A 21,653-nucleotide genomic window follows, 5' to 3' on the forward strand; every position below is an offset into this window, starting at 1 on the left:
TCAAAAAGTGCTTAAATTTAGAGCCTAGAGTCTTTTTTTCATTTTCGTCATCTTTTTATAAACCAAAGATTGTCCCTGATTTATGCCTTTGATGAGATGTACAGTATGTTGTTAGAAAAGTTGTCCTCTCAATGCTTTGAAGAATCTCATAAAATGGTGGAAAAGCTGCCAAAAAGATTATTCATTAAAATCAGCACATACCTACACTACCACTACTACTCATTGCCGTTGAGCCAATTTCGACTCATAGTGACACTATGGGACAGAGTAGAACTACCTCATAGAGTTGCTAAGGAGCGGCTGGTGGATTTGAACTGCCACACTTTTGTTTAGCAGCCGAGCTCTTAACCACTTAGCACATACCTAGTTGTTTAATTATCTTGAGTTTACATTATGGAATTGTTTATTCGATCGATTGACAGTACAGTTATAATGGTTAAAGACTGATTCTTAACCCTAATTACACTTCAGAATTGCCTGGGGAGCTTTCAAAAATATCAAATGTCCAGTCCCCACCCCTAGAGGTTCTGTTTTAATTAGCCTGGGTGAGATCTGGGCATCAGAACTTTGTAAAGCTTTCCAGTGAAGTTGAGAATCAGAGGTTTTAGTTTTAGAGAAACTAAAACCATAGTTTCTCTAGTTTTAGGCAACATCTTTCTATGATTAAAAACAATACCTAAACTATTACATGTTTTTATCATGACAACCTACTCTTCTGGTTTTCTTCTTAACTTTCTGACATTTTCTTTTCAGTCTCAGTGTAGGTGAGCTCCAGGGCTCCATCTTGATGCCTCATATCTTCTTTAGCTATATTCTCTCCTTAGGTGATTTCAATCAGCCTGTTTTTGTTGTTAGCTACCGTCAAGTCAGGCCCTGACTCATGGCGACCCCATGCGCAATGGAACGAAATGCTGCTTGGTCCTGTCCCATCTCCATGATCAGTTGTGGACAGACTGTTGTGATCCACAGGGACTTCACTGGCTGATTTTCAGAAATAGACCGTCAGCCCTTTTTCCCTAGTCCCTCTTAGTCTGGAAGCTCTGCTGAACCTGATTAGCATCATAGCAACATGAAAGCCTCCACTGACAGTAGGGTGGTGGCTGTGCATGAGGTGCATGGCTGGGAACTGAACCTGAGTCTCCCACATGGAAAGCAAGAATTCTACCACTGAACCATCACTGACCCCCTCAGTCAGCCACATAACTTCAAATACCCTCCGTAGCTGACAACCTACAAATTTATAGCTCCAGCTCTGAAATATTCCCTACAATCCAGACTTCTATATCTCTACATTTGAACTCCCTTGTCTAATAAGAAAGTAAAACTGAGCCTATTCCAGACTGAATTAATGATTCCAGTTCCACACTCACCCATCGTTTGCTTCCCTCCACCTACCATGGGGTAAGAATCACCCTTGACTTTTCTCTTTTCCTTACCCTCCCCATACTGAATCCAGATGCAAGTCTTATGTATTCTACCCCCAAAACCTATCCTAAATCCGTCCGCTTTTCTCCATCTCCATTACTTCAACCTTGGTGCAAGCTGCCACTTTATCTTGTCTAGAAGACTTCAGTAGCCCCTCTCCTTCCCCTCTTTATCCCTTCCCACCTCCTCTTCTACCCAGGATCCATCCTTGTATATGAGTCAGAGGGAGCTAAAAATGTACATTGTTGCTTTAAACCCACCAATGGATCCCCATCCCATTGCAAACAAAACCCAATCTCTCTGCACTGGCCTATAAGGCTTTATGTGATAAATATGGCCCCTGCTTCCATCTCTGACCACATCTGCCACTTGTCCCTCTCACTCTGTTCCAGCTACCCTGGCATTTTGGCTCACCAATCTTGATCACATCATTTAAATTCAAATGCCTCCTACAGAGAGACTGTCTTAGTCATCTAGTGCTGCTGTAACAGAAATACCACAAGTGTATGGTTTTAACAAAGAGAAGTTTATTTCCTCACAGTCAAAGTAGGCTAAAAGTCCAAACTCAGGGCGTCAGCTCCAGGGGAAGGCTTTTTCTCTCTGTCGGCCTTCTTCTCTTCGGTGGTCCACCGGACTAGGAGCTTGTCTGCGCAGGGACCCCGGTCCAAAGGACGCGCTCTGCTCCCGGCACTGCTTTCTTGATGGTATGAGGGCCCCCTGTCTCACTGCTCACTTCTGTCTTTTATGTCTCAAGAGATTGCCTCAGGACACAATCCAGTCTTGTAAACTGAGTCCTGCCTCACTAACACAACTGCCGCCCATCCTCCCTTATTAACATCATAGAGGCAGGATTTACTACACACGGAAAAATCACACACAACCGGGAATCATGGCCCAGCCAAATTGATACACACAGTTTTTGGGGGACATAATTCAATCCATGACAGAGACTAACCCTAATCACCCCCCTTCCTGCATTACTTAACTTTCTAGCTCATTACTGCTTCATTTTCCTCACAACATTTTTCAACTGTGAAGTCACCATATTGTCTCTCTCACTGTGGCAAATACTACTGGTTATCTATCCTACTGCCGTTTATCCTCTTTCATTGCTAATAGACTCTATGTTTAGTCTACCATGCACCCAGCTCCAAAGCATGGATCATGACCGGGCCAGGCCCATCAGGGCAATTGTGTTACGTTTTACAGAGATTGCTGTTAAGATGGGAATGTGACCAGCTTCTGGTCAATAGGATGTAAGAAGTCTTTGGGGTTTCTGGGAAGATTTTCCTTCCTGATTGAAGAAACAGACCTCTTTTCTCCTTACTCCTGAATTTCGATGTGGTTTCTGTTAGTTATCTTGTATCCACAAGTTAACTTGCCTTAAGAGGACAGAAACCACCATGCTGAGCATGATGGAAGTGGAAGGAGCTTGCGTCTTCCATAATACTATGGAGTCACCATACCAACTCACTTCCTGACTTTTTGTTAAGAACCATAAATGTTCCTTGGAATATATCCTAGACAAATAAGAGCTGTCACAAGAATAGACATATGCACACCCATGCTCATTGCAGCACTGTTCACGATAGCAAAAAGATGGAAACAATCTAGGTGCCCATCAATGGATGAATGGATAAACAAATTATGGTATATTCACACAATGGAATACTATGCAATGATAAAGAACAATGATGAAGCTGTGAAACATAACATGGAGGAATCTGTAAGGCATTATGCTGAGTGAATTTAGTCAGTCACAAAAGGACAAATATTGTATAGGATCACTATGATAAGAACTCAAGAAAAAGTTTAAACACAGAAGAAAACATTTTTTGATGGTTATGAGGGTGGGGGGGAGGGAGAGGGTTATTCACTAACTAGATAGTAGACAAGAATTAACTTAGGTGAAGGGAAGGAGAGCACACACTACAGGGGAAGTCAGCACAACTGGTCTAAACCAAAGCTAAGAAGTTTCCTGAATACAACCAAACACTTCAAGGGACAGAGTAAAAGGGGCAGGGGTCTGGGAACCATGGTTTCTGGGGACATCTAGGTCAATTGGCATAACAAAGTTTATTAAGAAAATGTAGTGCATCCCAGTTTGACGAGTGGCGTCTGGGGTCTTAAAAGCTAGCGAGTGGCTATCTAAGATGCATCAATTGGTGCCAACCCACCTGGAGTAAGAGAGAATGAAGAACACCATGGACACAAGGAAGGTATTAGCCCAAGAGACAGAAAGGGCCACATAAACCAGAGACTTCATTAACTTGAGACCGGAAGAACTAGATGGTGCCCACTACCACCAATGACCACGCTGACTGGGAACAAAACAGAGAGTACCTGACGGAGCAGGAGAAAAGTGGGGTGCAGAACTCAAATTCTAGTAAAAAGACCAGACCTGGTGGTTGTTTGAGACTGGAGGGACCCTGGAAGACATGGCCCCTGGACTCTCTGTTAGCCCAGAACTGAAACCATTCCTGAGGCCAACTGCAGACCAAGATTAGACTGGACTATTGGACATAAAATGATACTTGTGTAGAGTGTGCTTCTTAGCTCAAGTAGATACGTGAGACTAAATGGGCAGCTCCCATCCAGAGGCAAGATGGGAAGGCAGAGAGGGTCAAGAGCTGGTTGAATAGACACAGAGAATCCGGGGCGGAAAGAAGGAGCGTGCTGTCACAGTATAGGGAGAGTAAGTAGGGTGACATAACAATGTATGTATAAATTTTTGTATGAGAGACTAACTTGAATTGTAAACTTTCACTTAAAGCACAGCAGTAAAAAAAAGAACCATAAATGCTCTTGTTATAAGCCATTGATACTCAAGTTTTTTGTTACTTACATTGAACATATCCTTACTGACATATTCCCTCACCATTACCACAGAAACTTTGTCTTATCCAACCCTGGTGTCCCAGGGATAAAAACAGTGTCTGGCATGTAGGAGGTACTCGGAGAATATTTGTTGAATGAATGCATGCATGCGTGAATTAAAGTACCTGTTCACATTCCTATCTTTGGATTTAGCTTTGCTCTTCTGCCTTACTCTTGTTCCATTTACATAACCTCTTCTCTGTCTCAGACTGTCTTTCTACTCTCTTCTCTGCTTTTTAACCCCATTTGGCTCTAGCTCCCTAGCCTGGCTTCACCTCTGCTCACCACATATGCCTGGATCACCATAGCATAGGTTTTGGTCTAGTCAAAATGTTTGACTGAGGGTCACCCCACAGCTCACCTTCACTCTCTGGTTTCTCTACTCTTTGCCTTCAAAGCTCAGACCCAGTGGAATTCTCCTGGGCACACCACCTCTTATTCTATTGTGTCTTTTGATTTTTTTGTGGCTCTGATCACATTCTACCTTGCAATGGCTTCATGAGAGAACATTTCTCTCTTTCTTACAGTATCACGTTGAGAACTAGATCCATGTCCTCCTTTTTTTTTTTGTATTCTCCACAAATGACAGAACATTACTATAAAGAGGCTGCTTAGTGAATTTCTGTTGAATGGGGACATCATGGCATCTTTGTTAAGCAATGGCTTTTCGAGAGAGGAAAGTCAGAGTTCATGTATGCCATTTGCTTTCTGTGTCAACTGCAGACAAGTCACCTAACCTCTCAGAGCTAACCTCTCAGAGTCTGTTTCCTCATTTGTCAAATAGGCACAATAATAGTATCCACCTTATAGGGTTGTTGTTATCTCTCTGAATGAGATAATGTGTATAGAATATTTGGCACAGAGCCCAAGAGAGACTAAACAAAAAACAAAACAAAAAAAACCAAACCTGTTGCCATTGAGTGGATTCTGACTCATAGCAACTCTATAGGACAGAGTAGAACTGCCGCCTAGGGTTTCCAAGGAGCGGCTAGTGGATTTGAACTGTCAACCTTTGGGTTAGCAGTCTAAGCTCTTAACCACTGTGCAACCAGGGGTCAAACACCCATTAAATAGTTATTATTATTATTAATGGAGTCCCTGAGTGGTACAAGCTGTTAACATGCTCGCTGCTAACTGAAAGTCTGAAGGGTAGAGTCTACAACTGTCTGCACCACCCAGGAACTCCATATGAACCACTGATCTTGTTATATACCCACATGGGAATTTTATGCTTTTGAAATGTTATAGCAAAGACTATATAGCAGCCTAACAATGAGTCTGAAACCATTTGTTTGTTCAGGGAAAGTAACTAGGAGTGGGTGGAGGTTACATTTCCATTTGTATATTAATGATGTTAGTTTGCCTAAATTTGGAAAAAGTAGTATTCAGGTCAGGACTCCTGGTTGCCAACCTCAGGAACTGTCTCTAGCTAATTACAGTGGAAAGGAATTTATTGGCAGGATTTTGGTGGGACTGGGGGTGGGGGTGGTTCACAGAATCACCAGGAAAGCTGGAGATCCAAGCTCATAAAATGGTGAGAAACTTAAATGCAGCCAGAAGACCAGACTGCTAGGGATGCCGTCATGGGCCCTGTGTTCCCAGGACACCCACGGTCACATTGCTAGACTCTGTTGTCCCTGAACACTGGCTGCTGCAGCCCCTGGGCTCTCCATTCCAGTAGGACCACAGGGAATAACCTCTGAATGTCTGTATGACTTGGCCATGCCTCTCGGCTGGCACACCTGGTGAGCCAGGCTTGATCACACCTGGTTCTCTAGTTTCCCTGAGGAGGGGAGAGGAGGCGTTTGCTCCCTTCAGGTTCTTCAGTGGAGGCATGTCCTGCCTCCCATCTGCTTTGGGATTTCCCATCCCCCCAGGGGTGTTTGGATGTTGGATGATTTCTGTAAATGCCCACTAGTGATACCAAGAAAGAAAGATACAACCTAGAAATTGAACCAGAAATAAAAGGCTCTGAAGTGGTTCCTTAAAGGATTGCCTATCCAATTGTTAGATGCCTCATTCTCCAAACTCTTCCCACCCTAGAATGTGGACGAAATACTAGCAGGGTATTTTCATCACCACCATCCATCAGTGGCTTGCTTGTTGCTATGATGCTGGAAGTTATGCCACCTGTATTTCAAGTACCAGCAGGATCACCCATGGTGAACAAGTTTCAGAGGAGTTTCCAGACTAAGACAGACTAGAAAGAAAGACCTGATGATCTACTTCTGAAAATTATCCATTGAAAACCCTATGGATCACTACAGAATGTTGTCTAACATAGTGCTGGAAGATGAGCCCCCTAGGTTAGAAGGCACTCATAATATACACGGCAGCCACAACAGTGCACTCAAGCATACCAGATGGTGAGGATGTTTCAGGATGGGACAACATTTCATTTTGTTGTGCATGGGTTCACCACGAGTCAGCTGACTCAATTGCAACTCACAACAACAGCATTTTTATCCCTCTTTGTGTAGATGGAAAATTAAAGGGAGCCCTTTAGTTAGAATTGACTGAACAGCAACTGTTTTTTTTTTTTTTTCTCTTTTTAACAGCATTAACGATGCCAGTAAAGTAATCACACATGGCTTTCTAAAAAGCATGGTGACTGTGTTGAAAAGTGTTGCTGTTGCCAGATACCTATTGACAGGCTTAGAAATGCATCTTCAGGAGCTGAATGGGCGGAGGGAAAGCTTCATTCTTGAAAGGGGCAGCAGATGGTATTCTTCACCATCCCTGACAGAGTAACAGCTGGAAGAAGCCATGGGGTTCCATCTGGGAGAGAACATGTCTTCTCCACCCAGGGAGTCAATGTGTTTGCAATCTACACGTTTTCTGCGCTCTTTCAGGAGGGCAGATTGTAGAAGGCTGGAAAATTCCGACCAGGAAGAGCCCCACCTTTTCATGTTACTTCAGAGAAGATAGGGTGACTCTGAGAACCAAAAGGAGAAAGATGGCAGGGGGAAGTGATGAATATATGTTAAGAAAGACACAAATTATTCATTAAGTGAAATAAAAAGGTGGATGGACATCAAGCTCTGATATTTGAAAATGTTGGTGGCCAAAGAGTTTATCCTTCCTTCAAATCTGATCCACAGAATTGAGCCAGAAAATGTGTTCATGACTATTTCCATGGCTCTTACTCAGCTACAAGTCATTTCCCCTTTCAGATTATTTCCATTTTTAAGGTCCAATTTCCATCTGCTTTTTGATCTTCTGCTTTTAAGACTTTTAGCCAATATCATCATCGGCCAAGTGCCAAGTTTTCTTTCAAGGCTTTGAACCTAGGTCTTTATCCTTGTCAGTGGATTCTGTTTGTGACTGGCTGGTCCAAGGTAGACAGGGGTTTCCTGGTAGAGCAAAAGAAAATAGAGTTCTCATTAAAAGGTGGAAGTAAAACTGAAAATCTTAGGACATCTTTTATAGACATCAATAACTGCTTAGAGTAAAGGTTCTGTGGAAAAGTAATAATGCAATTATCAACTTATTAGTCTATATAAATGATTTCATACAATGGAACACGGCAGTTTCAGCATTAACAATTCTTTGGAGCTCCTGAGAGAAATTTCTTAAGTTTTATGATATATTTACTCTTCTATGAAATATTATTTTTTATATTCTCAGTTTAATTCTTTGTCAGTGTTAATAAAAAAAATTATTCAGGCTCTGGGTCCACTAGACATAAAAAAATTTATAAATGTGTCAATGGTTCTTTGCATAAAAACTGCTGATGGTTTTCTGTCTTAATTTTAAGCTTTTTAAGGGCAAGGATTATGAAATCTTTTCACCTTTATTCCCATAGCTTGCAGCTAGCAGACATTTAGCCCACACGGACCTGGTTACCTTTGCCACTTTCCTACTAGCTGTGGTGTGGCCCTACCCTTTAGCTCCACACTCATGTAATGTCAAGGAGTCAAGGACCACACTTTCTCACTGTTTCTAAATCACATCTAAATTTTTATTCTAAATATGCAGATGAAGGCGCTTATTAGAGTGCCATTGTGGATTTAATCATGTGTATACTGCTAAAAAATAACTTAATGGATGAACAACTCAGAAAAAAAGAAATCTCACCACCCACACACACATCTTGCTAAAAGAGGGCAGCGTTTTGTGCTTGCTTCAACATCTTCCTCCTCTCTTACTTAGAATTTCAACTTCATCACAGTCAGCTGCTGAATGGTTAAACGGCATGCCACTCCGTTGTCTTTGCATTTCCAAAACTATGTGTCTTTATTGCGGACTGTACATCTTGATGGCAGCCACAGGCTTGCAAAAGAATGAAACTCGGAATATTCATTTAGCCCCTTATTATTTCCATAATACAAAAAAAAAAAAAACCATGAAGAAGGAAACTCCCTTGTCCTTGTTCTTCTAGGTTGTTACCTTCGTAAGATGCTCGGTGGAAGGGAGCCGAGTGGTGGGCAGCGGCTGTGCGTCCCGATAACTAGCGCCTCGCATTTCCATGGTATTCCCATTTGCTAGCGCGCTGCTGTGGCCGCTCGCCTGATTGATATATGACTGCAATGGCACTTTTCCATTTGACATTCTCTCGCTCTCTCTCTCCCTCTCTCTCTCCCTCTCTCTCTCCCTCTCTCTCTCTCCCTGTGTCGCTTAAACAACAGTCCTAACTTTTGTGTGTTGCAAATATAAAAGGCAAGCCATGTGACAGAGGGACAGAAGAACAAAAGCATTTGGAAGTAACAGGACCTCTTTCTAGCTCTCAGAAAAGTCTGAGAAGAAAGGAGCCCTGCGTTTCCCCCAAGGTAAGCAGGAAAACAAGCGCTGTCGGCTTGCCTAGGAAATTACTTCTTTCCAAACCGAGCGTTTCATCCTTCTCTCAGACAAAGAGACAACCTTTAACTACCACTTAAATTTGCATTAATTGAATTTGAATTAATCTGTAGCATGCTAGCATTGTGTTTTTTTAAATCAATGTGTCTTTGAAGTCTGTGACAGAGCAGTGGAGCGTCACAGAGAGGTTTGAAAATATCTTTTGGGTGGATTTAAAGAAGTTTTATTTGGAAACTCTCTGTGTAGTTCTATGTAACTTTGTAATGGTTTTTCTATTTGGCCATGTGAGAGGGCACTGAGAAGCAGCTCCGACCCGGGTTCATGGAGCCCCAGCTATCTTCCCCACCGCCCTCATCCCACTACAATGGGGCACTATTAACGCAGGCAAGCCTGAGAGTTTAAAAACGCACTGTTTACTTTTATTACTACTTATGTATGCTGCTGATCTCCTGCCAGGTCTCTGCCGGAGTGCTTAGAATGACTTCAAACAATAAGCAACTTTTATTTCTAGCTTTCTGTATCACGCTTTGCAAGAATTCTGTTCCTTTGCACCCTTCTTCCAATGTGCAGGACTTCACTTCTATAGATACATTCAGGAGCACTGGGGAGAGATGAGGATGGGTTTGCTATATGATTTTGATTAGGCAAGAAGTCCGAGGTAATGGTTTGCCATGGCCTTACTGCAGAGGGTTATATTTAGTAGTCAGCTTGTCCCTGCAGCACGACCAGCACCACAATGTGGCTATCAAAGGAGTGACCGGGAAAGGATGCTCCCACCAGCCCAGGGACTAGGACCTGTAGGAATGACTCCTCAAAACACCTGAGGAATATTCAGAGAGTTCTTTCAGACTCCTGAATACAAGTTCGCTCTTTAAAGCAAGAATTGCCCTGGAGGAGGCCTGAGTACAACTCTTTTCTTGAGGGACGGGGAAGTTTGACTATGAACAGAATGTTAATGAATCAGAACGCCCTGTAACTAGGGCTTATTGTAATGGACCAGCCCAGATAAACCTTCAGGAAAGAGACAAGCTCCCAACTGTACTGAGATTCAGGTGCAGGAAAAGCAGCTATTCGGCAAAGAGAATAGTTCCACGCTCTATTCTGGGTAGCTAGCACTAATAGCACATATGGCTGCTGCAAGACTTGCCTCTTTTCATTTCTAATATTAGTGTATTTTAATTATAAGGAGTTGACAGTGGCAAATTACTTCAATACATAACATTAACTACAGGTGCATTTGAAAACGTAGAGATGCCTAAAATACAGTGTTATCTATGGGTGTCGACCAAATACAGCGGGGACTGCAGAATGCCTCTCAATCAAGGGTTGAGATTGAATGCCAATATCTGCTCTTGTTTTCTTCTCCACAGTCTGGTTTCTGACAATTCCTTCGTAGTTGAAGAATGTTGCACTGTCACTAAACTTGAGGATTCTATCTACCGTTTTCATTTTGGAGAGGGGACATGATTTATGGGGAACTTCTCTGATTTTCTCTACTAACTAGCCTCACAAGCATTATTGAAACGAAAATCTGGCTTTTGAATTAATTTATAACTTTGGAATTTGCGCTATTGAAGAAAGCCTGTAAAAGATACTACGGACTCTACTGCTACAAATGTTTACAGTGATTTGTTTTTAAGCTACCGCGGTTAACATAGCATTTAACCAAATCAAAATGATTTTCTTAAACTATTATTCAGATCATTACATGAGAGTGTTTATACCTGAAGGGCAAGGTTTTGTGTCATTTAGGTTAAAATGCATTTGGTTCAGGTGAGGGGAGAACTGGCCGGGGCCTTCTAGATGACTGTGTACCAAGCAGCTGACATTTGCAGAAGGAGATGTGCCTGTAGAGTTTTCAATCTTGATTCGAGTCCCAAAGACAGTGCCAAGGGAAAAATAAATCATTTTTCAATACATTTAGCAATTTCCAACTCATTTATTTTTTGTTGGGCCCTTGAAAAATGTGGTGAATGTTTCAGAATTGTAGCCACCAACGGTGGCCGGCAAATTTTACCGCTATTTTATGAACTCGTGATTCAAGTGCTGTTCTTTTATTGATTATTGATTCCACCATTCTTTTAATAAATATTTGGTAAGCATTTTCTATATGCCCAGCACTGTACTAGTTCTAATGATGCAAAGTTGAGTAGGACATCGTCCCTAACTCTAATTCTCAGTTTGCATTGTATCTCCACTTAGATTTTGGAACCGAAATAGGTAGGCTTTGCTAATGAGTAAACTGGGTAATATCTTCCCTGTTATAAAGAACCATGTAAAATATCCACTGGTATCCATATTTACTTAAAATGATGCTACTTATCACTGGGATTTTCTTTCCATTTATGATTAAAGGTTACCCTTAGGTCTTTATCACCAGTTCTTTGGGTACATGTCACTTGCACAGCCTAAATCTTTCCAGCCTGGGTAGAAGACCAGTCTGGTTGCTGTTGAGTTGATTCTGACTCATGGTGACCCCATGTGTGTCAGAGTAAAACTATGCTCCATAGGATTTTCAGTGGCTGATTTTTCAGAAGTAGATCACCAGGTCTTTCTTCCCAGGTGCCCCTGGGTGGACTTGAACCTCCAACCTTTTCGTTAGCAGCTGAGTGTGTTAACCTTTTGTACCACCCAGGGACTCCTGGGTAGAAGAAGCCTGAAAAAAGAGCCCTTTATCCTATCTCTGCTCCTTTGAACAGCCTTAGGATAAGACCACGTGCTATCTCTATGGGGGATGGGTGTGAGTCACCTCCTCAGCAGCTGACATCAGGGCCAGTTGATGAATCATTGAATCAGAAACATGCATGGAGGAAGATTCAGTCACTGTCTCCCACCACTTACTTGTCCCATGGCCAGGATCAAAACCAATGACCTCTGGGCCTGGCCGAAATTCAAAAGGTCCTTGGGAATAAGTTGTCGGAAGTTGTTCCCAAAACCCAGGTCTCTCTCAGAACCACACAGAGTGTTGTTTTCAAATAATCTAGTCTCGAGTTTTATGATGCAGTTAGGATACTCAGAAAAAAACCCTGAAGCATCACTACTGAAGACAGCATCGTCAGGGTCCTTGACTTGGTCCTTATCAGGAGATAATCCCCCATGGTGGGTTTAAAATGCCTTTGACTCCCTGGGGTGCCAGACTCACCCTAGCCAGCCCTCAACTTCTTGGCCAGAAGCCTAAGAGCCCATCCTTACTTCTTCCCAAGTTAAGGCTTCTTTCTCCAGGCCCTCTCATTTGGGCCAGTGGGAGTAGAGGAGATGGGGAGGCAGGTGGAAGGACTGAGATGTGCTTAAGCAAAGGAGGGAAGCGGGGCCATGTGAGGGTGGGTGAGCTCCAGGGCCTGGATTGCTGCGGCCTGCCCTGGCTGTGATCAGCTGTCATTTCCTCTTTGTGTATGACACTGTGGAACATATTAAAATTTCTCTGAGATGGTATGTTTGGAATTCCTCTGATGCCCCACCTCACCAACTTACCCGGACAATAAAAGCAAGGTTGTAAGCCTTTGAACAGCTGGCAGGCTATATATTTCCCCTCTTCCTTTTGCATAATCTAATTCAGAAAAGAATCCAGCGAGACTGGCAGTGCCATGTCTGGGCACTTATTTCCTGCAAGCCCTTCCTCCACCACCTCCTCCAGCCGGCCCTGCCTAGAATCTTCCTGGGTGGCATGTGGCTTTTCTTTCTTTCGCTCACTACCACTCCCACCCCACCCCCTTTTCCCTTCGCCTGAGATCCTTCCATTGTGAGCTCTCTCTTCCGCTCTGTCTGTTTTCCAGACAGCCTGGGTCCTGTTCTGTCAGGGAAGAACAGCCCAGTAGGTCTCCCCATCTCCATAGTCTTCCCAAGATGTCATTCTTGGCACCAGCTCTGCTGGCCTGATAGCACTGGGGGGCTTTTTGTACACCCGAGCCTGAACCCACTCACAGCCACATGGCTCGGCTGCCCTTTAGGCTACCCGAGAGCAGGGCCGAAGTGACCGGGGTTGGCAAGGACAAGCATACCATCACAGTGATCCGCACATCTCAGGCAAAGGGCTGGGGGCGGGAGTGCTATGGGAACGCCTGGATGCACTTCGGCCTACATTAAGAGAAATGTAGTGATTTTCTCTGTTTCAGGGGGAAAGACAAGTGACTGGAAACAAAGCTCCCTGGTTCCTGGGGCCCTGCCCTGCCCCCTTTCCTCATCCTTCCCACGTCCTTCACTGCCCAAAGAGAGAGAAAGAGAGACAAGACTTTTAATTTGGCTAGCACAGACCTGAATGTCTTTTTGTAAAACCCATTTGGTGAAAGGAGGGAAGAAATAGATCCTGGGTTGAGCCGCGCTGAAAATGCATGGGGCTTTGGAGATGATGGGGAGGGCTTTTTCTTTCTTTCTTCCTTTCTCTTAACAGCAGTTTGGTTTATGACTTGCAAATGGAAGGAACTGGACCTCTCAATTAGAAATTCCCATTTAAGAGCTTCATGTAACCCCCTGTGCAGCATCCTTAAAAGATGCTGCAAATGTCCTTGGGACCAAAAAGTATTAAAGTGCAATCTGCAATGCGACTTCCTATTTCTTTTCTTTTCCTGGGGGCTTTAGTAGTCTTTCCCGAATTAGCTCAAGTTCATTAAAAGACCCAAAAGGAAAAATTTAACACAGCTGAATTAAAATGAGTCTTTTCCTGTTAGCTTGACAAGAAAAAAAAGAAAAGAAAGAGAAGAAAGAACCAACTTCCCTCCTCTGCCACTTCTTGGGTTTTAATATGAATTATTCCATACAAGTCCCTAGGCTAGGGGATCTATTTAAAGATGCCTGGCAGCATGAAGGGAAAGGGTAAAAATACAACCACTCTTTTGTCCATCAAAGGTTTTCTTTGGGAGGACATTAAGAGCATTCTTATTTTCCTGTCTGCCCCTGCCAGTGGCTACATTCCAACTGGTAGTACCCACTCCTCATCCATCAGATCAGCAACCATGAACTTCTGTGTGTGATTGCAGGAGAAAACAAAGGGTGGGGGGATGCTTCTGAAGCCCCCATGTGTGTGCAGTGGTGTGGGGGAGGCTGGTACTGAAATGAGTGCTTGCTTGGCTGTGCAGGTTGCATGCTGCAAATTCACACACCCACACACTCAAGTTTTTGAGAAAGATTGTGCGATGGCATTATTTCTGATGCCAACTTCCCTCACATCTGCAAAGCTTTTTTCTTGTCTCTCTGGCAATAGTTTGATTGGCATCATTCATGCTTACTGTCCCCTTCACCAGAAGGTCCCAGAATCTGATGGTTGAGCATATAACCTTGAGAGTCACTCCCCCAGACCTTTTTGGATAGTCAGAATTTAACATTCTAGATGGGGTTCACAGTCCGGAACAACAATTTTCTTGTTAGGAAGAGTGCTGACTCAGAAATTTCAAAGAATGGGTAACTTCAGTTGGCAATATAGCCCCAGTGCTGATAATCAGGAATTCATCCAATTGGCTTCTAGTTCAACCTCATGTCAAAATCTGAACATGAACATTAACTAGTAGCTTTAAACCCTGTAAGATTTGCAGTAGATATATTTTTTTCCACAAAAGCTAAGAATTTTTCAGACAATTTTCTCTCCTTAAAGGCCTGGCTCAATCCCAACTTTTTCTTTTAAGCTGTGCTCCAACCAATTGCAGTATCCTTTAAAAATGAAAGGGTAACAGGTTAATACATTCAAGAAAGTTGATGAGCTGTCAGAAAATGCTTAGGGGTGATCTTTCTAAAGTGTCACAGACCAACAATGGCCCTAAACGTGGAGGTCCCCTTCCATCCTTTCATCCATAGAGAATGAAAATAGGAAGAGAGCAAGTCACAGAAGTAACAAAAGAGAAGGAGGAAGGATTATTTTTGATGTTCAAAATCTGCCACTGACCTTTTTATCCTTTCAAATAGCACAATGCCAGAAAGGGAAGCTTTCCTTCATTTCAGCCACCCCCTCCCAGGAAGGGGAGTTTGAACTTTGAAGTTTCCTTCTTTAACTGACATTATAAAGGGAGGTCAACTCCTCAAGGGAAAAAAAATTCCCAGTTCTCAACTCTCGTAAAATGCAGGTACACGCATTCCTAATATGGATGTGAAGAGTCAAAGAAATCCAATTCTTAATGAAAGTTTTTTTTTTCTTTAAAAAGCGAAGGGATATTTTAGGACTTGATACATTTCTGAAATTTCCCCACAAATTATGGAAAATTACTCCTTTTTAGAATTCAAATTCTTCTTTTGAGGTTTGGAATCCAAAGGCAACAGAATAGGATTATTACAGGAGAACCAGCAATCAAAAGACGTAGCTGTAGTGTGCATGGTTTAAGCAAAGCAAAATACAAACAGAAAACCAACAGCCCAGTAAGTCCAGAATTCTTAAGAATATAGGGGAACATATTTTGTGTGACTTGATTTTAACCTTGCCTCTTTGACACAGGTCTGCATCCAGGAGTGTTCCAGTTGCAACAGGATTGAATTCAGTGTTCAAATCCCACCATTGGGCAGAAAAGGCAAATTGAATGGGGAATGGAAAGACTGAGTTGCTCCTATTGTTTATGCCCCATTTCTAACTAAGACCTCTACAGCTGTTAGGTGAGATCACTACCCACCATTCCAAAACGTTGCTGCTGCTGAGGAGATTCAAATGTAGCTTTGGAAACACTTTGCTGGACACTTTGAAGAAAAGCCAACATACTCTTTTGGCTCCAGGGTAAAAGGGAGCCTGTACCCTGAGCTAACATTGGTCACCTCTCTTCCCCTACGGCCATACCACAGCCAGCAGTCCAGTGGCAGATCAAGTGTCGAATGACTTTAGCCAGGGGTCCCCAGAACACCTGGCCACGTTTTCTTTTCCACAAGGATAGCATACATTTATGTGTTCTGGCAGGACTTGAGTCACTTGGGTTGGGTATCTCAGCGCTCTCTTGCTTCATTTCCAAAAGTTCTTACATGAGTTGAGGGGGTAGAGTGTGTCTCATTCCTTACATGAAAATCCCCTTCCGGGGAGGGGGTGGCTGAAATGAAGGAAAGCTTCCCTTTCTGAAATTGTGCTATTTGAAAGGATAGAAAGGTCAGTGGCAGATTTTGAACATCAAAAATAATCCTTCCTCCTTCTCTTTTGTTACTTCTCTTGTGGCTTGCTCTCTTCCTATTTTCATTCGCTATGGATGAAAGGATGGAAGGGGACTCCACATTTAGGGCTATTATTGGTTTGTGGCACTGCAGAAAGATCACTCCTAAGCATTTTCTGACAGCTCATCACCATATCGGTCACAGATTTTAGTGGGTTGGCTAGATTTACATAAATAAGCCAAACCCTGGGAGAAAAAGACTTCTACAGAATCATGCTTCTTGACACGCTGGTAATTGGACCTGGTTTTTTCCAATTTATGCAAGGTTTGTATTCTAAAAGTCTGTTAGTTATGTCGACCATTAAGAATTCAGAATAGGTCTTTCCATAGAAACTACGTGAGCTGTGTGGGTTCACCCTCAGAAGCCCACCACAGGACCCAAGAGCCACCCAATGGGCAACTCTTTTAGACCCAAGTCCCAGCCCAAGTCTTCAAGAATGTACTTTGCCTAGCACTGAAGTTCTGTTGATACTTTATCAAACAAGGTGCCTTGCTCTTGACCACTAGGACCTTATTCATTCTACATCTGTGGAGAAGAAGGCAACTCTTCTAATCAATCTTCTTCTCTCATACTGATCCAGAACATCAGAGATAGTCTCACTAGGGCATGAAGATCTGTGGTTCAAACTTGGATTAAGAATAAGTGCCATTCATAAGTCAGGTGCAGGAGAGTTGAACATGACCTGTATCATCAAATGAAAGAAGTCTAATCCTAGCACGATTGATAATCATCAGCCTTTCTCTTCTCTCCTTCTCTCCATTTATGCTTTGTGAAGACTGGGCAGGAACACTACAGATTTTAAGACAGCTTGAATTGAGAAATAGAAACTGGTTAAATACTCTCACTAACCAATTCCCTTTATTTCCAGCATATTAATGATTTATAAATCATATTTAGTACATTGCAAACACTGAGTCACTTGGTTATTAAGTGCTATTTTTATTTTAGGCCACCAATATTGCCTCACCCTTCAGTGTTAGCTCAGGCTCCACATTAGAACTTGTTTAGACTTTTCTGCAATCATTAACTCCCTGAGCATGGAAGGGACTCTTTAGGGTGGTTTTGGGAATATGTAGGCCAAAAGTAGGTGCTATACTCTGAGAAGATTAGGTAAAGTTGGAGAATGTTAGAAATGGATAGAGCCTTAGAGAGCATCTAGAACAATCTATTCGTTTTGTAGATTAGGAAACTGAGTCCCAGAGAAAGGAAGTGACTTGCTCAAGATAATACAGCCAATGATGGGAGGGTAGGACTCAGGGCTTGAGGATTCTCAGATCAGCTTTCCTTCCACCAGATCAGGCAATGGGAGAATGCTCTTTAGGTTTCTGAATGCAGTGGAGTAGCTATCGAATATTTCTATTAAATGAGTACAAAATACTAGGACATGGTACACTAACAACAAAGGCTAACAACAGGCCTAGGGAGGAAAGGATGAAAGCTGTAGGTAGGTGGGAGTTTGGATAACAACCAGAAGTTCCTCTGGTTTTCCTGTCAATGCTTTAAATTCAGGATGTTAAGTTTCAGTCAGTCTCAAGGTTGAGTCTTCCCACACCCGTCCCTCGCCAGACAGTAAAACTATTCAAGCCAAGGACACACACCCAGGTGGGGCCACTTGACAGTTGGCTCATCTCCAGAAATTACTTCTACTCCCAATTCTTCTTTTAGGCCGACTCGACAGCAGCTAACAACAACAACGGAATGTATCTCGAGATTATGATTGATTGCTTCTTTCCCAGGCTATTTTCCTCCTTCCCTTTTGCTTCTCCCACCTCTTTTCTTCCTCCATCACCTCTGCTGCTGATCTCAGTCCTATCACAGACTGAGGACTGTTGTTTAATCACAGGGATGTCATCTTCTTTCTCCTAAGGTGATACTAGGGGGGCAGTCATTGCCTCAACTCTCCCCCACTTAACGGTAGAATAGACACCATGAGGTGAAAGGAGCAGGAGTTGCTCCCTCTCCACTGACCTTGTGGCAGCCCATCCTTAGAGATGCCTCAGGCCCGGCAAGCTTCGGGCCTGGCAAGGTTTGCAATTGGTACCTCTTCCTCTGGGTCAGCCCAGGCCTGGCTTCTTGGCTGCTACTAATTTGCTACCAGATCGGAATATTCAAAACCATTCACTGAGCGGACGGGATGCTTTATAAAATCCAACATGCTGTTTACAGTTTATAAATTAAGTGCCTTGGGAAGAGGCATCTGACTTATTCTCCAAGGCATCTAGTTGACTAGATCCAATTGGAATTCTTTGAGTTCCTGGGAAGGGGCTACTTAGCACTTCACACTCTCTGATTAGACCTAGAGTTTGTTGCTTGTCGTATTCTAGTATGAAGTGTTATTTAGTGGCAAGCCTTCTTCCATACTTTAATCTTGGAATTTTTTTTGACAATTCCTTTGAGAGAGGCTCTATATTCTGCAATCTTTACTTTAGCCCTGTCTCATATCATGATTTTTTAAAATTACAGTAAATACAAAATAATTCTGTTTTTACACTAATTCCATTCCAAAATTGTTATATTTTATCTACTTAACTTGATCTTCTTAGAAATGATGCAGTGCATGTTGGATATGAATTAGATGTTAAAGGAGTTTATCAAGGTGTCCAAAAAATTGCCCAGGAAAGCATTAGGCCAAGTCTCTTTGCTTGTGGATGCAGCAGGCAAGATGAGAGATTTAGGATAGGACCTGATCCTTAACTCAGAGGTACTAGAGCAAAAGGAGGTACATAGTAGGTGCTCAGTGAGTATGTGTTAAGTAAATATTTGTTGCAGGAAGCCATAGGAGGGAATACTTGCATATATTAGTACTGGAAACAGCTCAGTGGGGAGGATATAGATACCTAAGCACTGTCCTCCCCTGCCAGGCAAACAAGGCAAGAATAAGACCATTCTTGGCACATGCCATTTGTCTTAGCCCATTGCTGGAATAACATGTGTGAAAACCAGCACTTTACCCTCTGCCAGGCAGAAGGTCAGCCCAAGAGTGAGCTGATCCGTGGGCACAACACCATCTCTCACCCAGGAGGCTGGGTCTTCTGTAAGCTCTGCTATGTTATTTCGCTGAGGATGACAGGTGGGGAAATCTGGGCACCAGTTGTTCTTTTCCACTGGTATCGTTTGGAGGGTAGCTCCAAAGTCGGGCACGCCGGCCTACGTGCCTCTCCTGCCGGCAGAGGCTCCACACTGGAGCTATTAGAATGTGGGCTCTGTACATTCGCCAAGTCCATGTCTCAGAGACAGTATGCAGAGCACAGAGCAGCCACAGGGCTACTGAGTTCAACATGAGAGCCGTCTTATCACTCCACCCATCATTGGCAGGGCTGAGGTTCTAAGTCTTGACATTTGATTTTATGACACATGGTTTTTTTTAAAAAAAAAAAAACAAAGCAAATGGAAATAAATTTAGTTTTGAGAATTTGACAAAAGTTCCTACAGGCAGAGATACCTCTAGGCTGCCATAAAGCAGGGATCGCAAGTGATGTAAAATTTTCCTTAATTCCTGATGTTCCTCTTTGTTTCCCCAGCACTCTGAACATTTTCACCTACTCACACACTGACCAACCAGGTCTCGATTTAGCATTTTATTTTCCAGAACTTTATTTTTATTTCTTCTTCAACACGACAGTGTTAGTTCATTCAACTCGAACACTTCAGGTAAAAAATCCCAATGTTGTGTTGCAATAATAATCTTCCCTTTTTGTTTTGTGGGTTCTGTCACTCCTATGGTTGATTTTCACATTGTTGTTTGCATTGTTATTTCAGAGTTTAGTACAAAAACTGACCAGAAAGTATAATGATTTGTGAGTGTGTTGAAATGGAAAATCTATTTCTTATTAGAGGCGAAGCAACTTTTCCTCTGTCACTCTTTTATACTTTATCTTTATTACTACTTCTGGGTCCAGGTTATCATCTCTAAAGAGAAAACTAGATAATAAAGTTACATTGTGTGTGATATTAACTATCTCTTTATAAGTATAAACGTCATAATCTTTGTTTGCAAAAGTGTTTTACTTACCTTTCAAGAAAAAAAATCTGTGCTTGCAATTCAGGATGCTGCTACTAGGTGGCAGTAGTGTATAAGAACGAAAGGTCCCCTGGAAGATAGTTGGCTAAGAAAAGAGACTAGCATGCCTTTCCATCTCTATAATAAACAAATAATAAGATTATTAAAATAATCATAGTGGCACAAACATTAGACATTCATTGGCTTAGTTACTATTTTAAGTCAGCTTTAAAAATTAAGTTTTTTTTTAATGAAATTTTTGAATAGGTAATACATTCACAAGTTCAAAAATCTAAAAATACGAAAAGGTATGTGGTGAAAAGTCTTTATTCTTGTATGGAAGTAATTAATTAATTTGTTTGCTGGATATCCTTCCACCGTTCTCTATGCAAATAAAAATGAAGACAGATATATATTCTAATCACTCCCCCATTTAGCACAAATAATTGTATAGAGTTTCTGCATCCTTTTAAATAAAATTGCATAATATTTTATCAAATGAATGTTTTATAATATTTTTAACCAGTTCCCTCCTGATGGATATTTGCTTTGTTTCTAATTTTATGTTATTACAGCTGAAGCTCATATGATTTCACATGTAGGATAATTCTCAGAAGTGGAATTGCTAGGTCTAAATTATATACATTTGCAATTTTAATAGATATTGTCAAATTGACCTCTATAGAGATTGTACCAATTTATACTGCACTATTTCTAAAATATATGTTTTTCCGCAGCCTTACCAACAGAGTACATTATCAGACTTTGGAATCTTTGTTAATCTGATTGATTGAAAAAGCTGTCTCCAAGTACTTTATTTTTTATTTCTCTTAAATGAGTGAAGTTGCACATCATCTATGCTTAATAGCTCTTTACATTTCTTTTTCTGTGGAGAAAATGAAAGCATCAACAAATACAACCATACGTACACATGTACACGTAGGGAGGGTTTTGCTATAGATGCTGTTGCTTGTTTTTACGATCATTCTATCTGTGTTTCTCTTCAATTTGCTTTGCTCATTTAACCATACCTTCTGGCCATGCATACATTTTTGGTGGCCCTGATGAGAAGTTGCTGGCAGTGGGGGCTGGAGAGGGGCAGGACTGGAATATCTGCTTTTCCCTTCATCCCTTTCCTATTGACTCTTGGGGAGAAATATCTGCAGACTGGAGTGGTGAAAGAGAAATCTAATAAATTCTCTTTCTGAGTTAATTAAGGCTTTCAAGAGACAGATAACCACTTGGAAGAATTTAGTCATCTTGAAACTCATGAAAAGGTCAGGAATATTGCATCCTCTGAACACGAAACCTAAGAAAACTCTGGCTCTTTACGCTGAGGCCTTGGTGAGTTTCAGTGTAATGTGTATAGGAAAACCTTGAATATGCAGCTGAAAAGAGAGAGAGAGAAAAAGAGGCTCTTCTGCACCGCTTGCTGATTTGGAAC

At 42.1% G+C, this 21,653-nt stretch overlaps 1 protein-coding gene across 1 annotated transcript in view; it reads left to right on the forward strand.

Annotated features, from left to right (window-relative positions):
* The first annotated feature begins 8,697 nt into the window (after positions 1 to 8,697).
* NDP (norrin cystine knot growth factor NDP) overlaps positions 8,698 to 21,653 on the forward strand; it is a 30,930-nt gene continuing 17,974 nt past the window's right edge. Inside the window, exon 1 of the mRNA XM_004376917.1 lies at positions 8,698 to 9,071. The gene's annotated coding sequence lies outside the window, so the exon portion shown is untranslated. The remainder of the gene's footprint in view (positions 9,072 to 21,653) is intronic.

Source organism: Trichechus manatus, unplaced genomic scaffold (genome assembly GCF_000243295.1).
Source record: "Trichechus manatus latirostris isolate Lorelei unplaced genomic scaffold, TriManLat1.0 scaffold00046, whole genome shotgun sequence".
Classification (NCBI taxonomy): Eukaryota; Metazoa; Chordata; class Mammalia; order Sirenia; family Trichechidae; genus Trichechus; species Trichechus manatus.